Raw genomic sequence first — 4,613 nt, 5'->3', positions numbered from 1 at the left:
CACCTGAGCACAGGGGCACAGGGGCAGGATCCCCCTGCCCTGCTGCCCGCGGGGGTTCTGGGGCAGCTCTTTCCCACCAATGCCCCAAATCCTTCTCCCAGGGCAGCCTGGATTGATCCCAGCCCGCTCCCTGCTGCTCCCTTGCCCATCCTGGCCCCGGATCCTCCCTCCCTCCAGCCGATTCCCAAACCGCAGCAGCGATGAGGGAAGAGTTTGGATTTCCTCTCCGGGGCGCAGGCGGAGTTTTTTAAACCGAGCCAGCACACGCAGTCCCCGGGGCGAGGTGTGAACAAACAGCTCGGCTGTTCATTAACGCCGGGCAGGCTGCGGGAAGCGCCGGGAGTGCTGCGGGAGCTGTTCCCTGGAACTGCCCGGGAGGGATGCCGGGCTCGTAATTGCGGCGGCAGTAACGAGGAGCTGGGGAGAGGGGCTGATAAGCAGGTAGAGATAATAAACTAATGAGAGGAGGGCCGGAGAATGTCTGAGGAGAGGCTGAGGAAGCTGCAGGTATCGCACAGGGAGGAAGCGCGGGCCGGGGAACGGCCACAGAGAGCTCGGGGAAGATGTATGGCACGAACAGAGCACTTAATGCTGATAATAATTGGAGCTTGAGGGTGTGCTTAGTATATGAATAAAGTAATTAACCAATTAAAAATGCACAGGAGACGCATGATGGAAAATGATAACCAACAGGAAAATGATGGATGCCCTGCACGGGAGCTGGAGCACGCAGGAGCTCTCAGGGCTGAGCATTCCCGGCCCTGGCACGTGGAGAGGCACCGGGTGCCCTTTGATCCCTGCCGGCCCTGCCACCTGCCGAGCTGCCCCGGTGACAAATTGCCCGGAATTAATCCCACCCCCCTGCTTGCGGGCGCTGGGAAATGTGCGCAATCCACACGGGCTGCCCTGGGAATGCCCGAGCATGTGGCAGAGCCCTGGGGGCAGCTGCTGTCCAGGGACAGCACCAGGTGGCACGTGGGGGAGTCCACAGATAAGCCAGGAGGGTGAATCTGGTGGTTCATGATTGGATTTTACTTTGCTGGTGCCTTTTTTAAGACCACAGACAGCACCAGCCACAAAAATGAAGATTTTACTCACTGTCAGTGCCTTATTTTGAATAATTGTTGGAACAGCAGCAATCTGCACCCCGTGAGTTTGTATTTCTGATTTTATGGTCATAATTTCCTTTCTTTTCCAGATCAAGCCCACTGAGAATTGGTGTGGAGTCAGCCAGGGCTTGTCCTGCAGGACCCTCCATTCCTGGAAAAACTGGGAAAGTCTCAGGAAAGAAGGTGAATCTTTGTTGAAAAGCTTTAAAAGACTGGATGCCAGACTGGAAAACCACATTTCCCTGTCCCTGTATCTCTGCTGCAGCTCTCTCATCTATGGCCGGGAATTGTTGAGCACTGGGTATTTCACTGCTGTTTTCTGAGGGTTCCTCATCTCCTGGATCTGGTTGAGACCTGGAATTGCTGAGGGCCAAGTGGCTGTGGAGTCACTGGGAGCTTTGCTCTGAATGCACGAGCTCTCCTTAGAAAAGCTTTCCCACAAAATCCCAAAAAAACCCACCAAAAAGCAAGAAAAAAACACCAACCCCCCCAAAAAGAATCACAAAAAAACCCCACCAAAAAACAAAAACCCCACCACAACAACACCCCCTTAAAAAAAAAAAAAAAAAAAAAAGCCCACAAATTACATGAATGAAAAACCAAATAGGGCCCAGGTGTCTCGAGCCTGGAGCTGGGTATCTCACACTAATGGAACCATTTAATCTCCATAAAGCCCCTCAGGACGCAGACCCCGTGCACATGAGTTCCTGAGGATCCCAGAGCGAGGGGTTTGGGAGAGGAGCAGGTGAGGACATTCCCATTTCTGGGCTGGCTGCAGCCTGGGACAGTAAATAAAGCAGTTGCTGCATGGCAGAAAATTAGGGAAAACCCAAAAATAGGAGCTCACTCAGGAGCTCCACCCCTGCAGGCAGCCGGGCTTTGAGCTGGTTTGGAGCCTGGGTTTGCTCCGTGTTTAGGGTGTGTTGGCTTTGATGCCAAGTCCTGCCTGATCCCAGCTGCACCCCTGCCCCGGAGTGGGTAGAGCAGGACAAGCCCCATTCCCTGCAGGGCAGCGCTGGGAGTGTGGGGTTACTGATGGAGGCTTGGCCAGTCTGGAGCCACCTTCCCTCACTTTGGAGCTCTCAGGACTTTTTTTTTTTTTTTTTTTTTTTTTTTTTTTTTTTTTTTTTTTTTTTTGTGGAAAAGGGGAGATCTGAGCAGAGGACAGAGGGGCTGTGGCTTCTCGAGCAATGAAATATCTTGGTAAATACAATAGATGTGCATGAAGCTGCTACAATATATCCACATATCCTTGCTTTTCTAGGCCTAATCCAGGTGCAGCCCTCGTTTCTCCTTGGATCCGAGCCTCTGGAGCTGCTGGAGCTGAGCTGTGTCCCAGGAGGGCAGCTTGGCTTGCAAGGAGAGCAAACCTTCCCCAAACCTGCCTGCAGGGGAGGAGCAGCCAGGCTGCCATTCCCAGGGGACAAGGAGAGCATCCACCTTCCCCTTCTGACCCTTTCCACTCTGCTCTCTCACCCATCATCTCCCTGTCCCTCCCTTCATCTCTCTTTCCCTCTTTCCCTTTTCTCTCCATGGAGATGAGCAAATCAGAGCCTCTGCTTCAACCCCCCCAGTAAGACCTGGATCATTTTTATAATTTTATTTCTAATTAATCCATTTCCCTCTGCCCAGTGGAGCCTGTGGGGTGACCCCAGACCATGTAGGACCCTCCACATCAGCTGAGAAACGGGATTCTCCTTTATTAAATGTGGAAGTCCATCTGCCACTGCAGAAAACATTTCCCTGCCCTGCCAGTGAATGAGTTCAGTCTCTGGAATAAATGAGTGGGAATCCACAGCTTTGAAGTGTGCTGCAGATATTAAATCCCATTGTTTCATGCAGCACTGGGAAGCTCTTGGATGCTCCAGCACCAGGCACAGCATGAGCACAAACTGGGAGCAAACAGCTCCTTCCTGCAAGCAGGCAGGAGCAGCTTAATGGAATTCTGTTCCTGGCAGAGAGGAAGTCAGCCCGACCCCCTCATTTTCCCTGCCTTGAATGAGTCTGAGATCTGTGTTATTGAAAAGGGAAAAGAGAAAAAAAAAATCAAACCCTCGAGTCAAAGAGAAGAGGTTTGCATTCCCATCCTGATTCAGAAAATTGCTTGAGAACACACTTCACTCCCAGCCTCGCATTCCCACTGCTGCTTTGTTTTAGAGGGATTCAGGCCCTGATCCAAGGGGGAAAAATCCTGTGCAGATCTGGAGTGCTGCTGATGATTGTATTTCTCCTACAAAATCCTCCTTCAAGTTGCCCTGAGCAGGAAGGTTCCTCTCACTCCTTCAGCTGATGCTAAAATGGCTCCTTTTCCCTGACAAAGCCCAAAATCTCCTCATCCCTGTGGAGCTGAGTGCCCTCACCCTGCCCCAGGGAGGATCCAGCAGGATCAGGGCATCCTTTGGGTCCCCTCTGCAGCCACACAGCCTCTTCCCTTGGTGGGGAGGGGTGCAGGCAAGATGTGAAGCCGGGGAAGGTGGGATGCTGCCTGGCATTCCTGCTGGGAAGCACAGGACAAGTGCTGGGGCTGCACTTCCAGGTGTGGCTCCATAGTGAGCCGTGTGTGGGATTACTTGGGATAACACAATCCCACTGTTAATGTTCACAGCGGCCATAAACGTTCTTGCAAAGGATAACAAGCTCTGAAAGGCTCAGAAAGGTTTTGTGGGATCCCTGTCCCCTGCACAGGCTCGGGACACATCCCCAGAATCCCAGAGTGCCCTTGGACAGGGGGAACGGAGCCTTTCCCTGCAAACCACCCCACACTCCTTTCCCAATTCCCATCCCTTTCCTGCTGCATTCAGCAGATTCACCACAAGGACGGGGCACAGCCTCGTTTTGCGTGTCCTGGGGCACATCCCGCTCCCTCCAGGAGGAATTCCTGCCCTGCTCCTCTGCTGCTCTTCCCGAGGGAGCGGCAGATCCCGAGCATCTCCGGCTGCAGCCGCATCCCACCCGTGGCCAAGTGGTTCCCACGGCGGCCAACCCTGCGAGGAGGAGCCGATTAAAAACCTCCATTGTGAAAAAATGTCAATATTTACATTCTCCCGGTGAAGTTGTTCTTTTCCCGACTTTCTCCCAGAAGTGCCTGTTAGAGTGTTTTGAAAAGCCACGGACCTAAGAGCAACACAACCCGCGACTGACAGAATTAATAAAAGAGAGGCTGGGACTTAAGAAAATAAGATGATATTAACAAGATAATTATCTCTCATCAAATTAGTCCAGAGGGAGCCGAGCCAAGCTTCACTCAGTAGCCTGGAAGGGAAGGAACTGGCAGGGGAAGCGATTTGTGCAACAACAATAGGAACACTCTGCCCTTCTGGAGGAAAGGGCTGCGAGCAGCGAGACTCCGCCGCGATAAGAGCTTCAGAAATGCAGATAGAGGGAACCTTTTGTCTGCCGAGCTGCCAGGCTTTCCGCGCCTCCGCAGCCTGCTGGGCGAGCTGGCACCTGGGGAAAGGGCTGGGAATGATCCGGGAGCGGCTGTGCCGCCAGGGATGTGCCACC

The 4,613-nt window shown here is 53.0% G+C and overlaps 1 long non-coding RNA gene across 2 annotated transcripts; it reads left to right on the top strand.

Moving 5' to 3' along the window:
• The first annotated feature begins 436 nt into the window (after positions 1-436).
• LOC135280199 (uncharacterized) lies at positions 437-2,904 on the top strand. 2 transcript variants are annotated; one of them, XR_010347233.1, is made up of 3 exons: positions 437-507; positions 1,199-1,292; positions 2,374-2,904. It is a non-coding gene; the product is annotated as an uncharacterized LOC135280199 (long non-coding RNA). The 2 variants fall into 2 exon arrangements; XR_010347232.1 differs by lacking the exon at positions 437-507 and adding an exon at positions 895-1,099.
• Positions 2,905-4,613: the final 1,709 nt, after the last annotated feature.

This window comes from Passer domesticus, chromosome 13 (genome assembly GCF_036417665.1).
Source record: "Passer domesticus isolate bPasDom1 chromosome 13, bPasDom1.hap1, whole genome shotgun sequence".
NCBI lineage: Eukaryota > Metazoa > Chordata > Aves > Passeriformes > Passeridae > Passer > Passer domesticus.
Note: the sequence above shows the minus strand (reverse complement) of the source record. Positions and strands in the feature narration are given on the sequence as shown.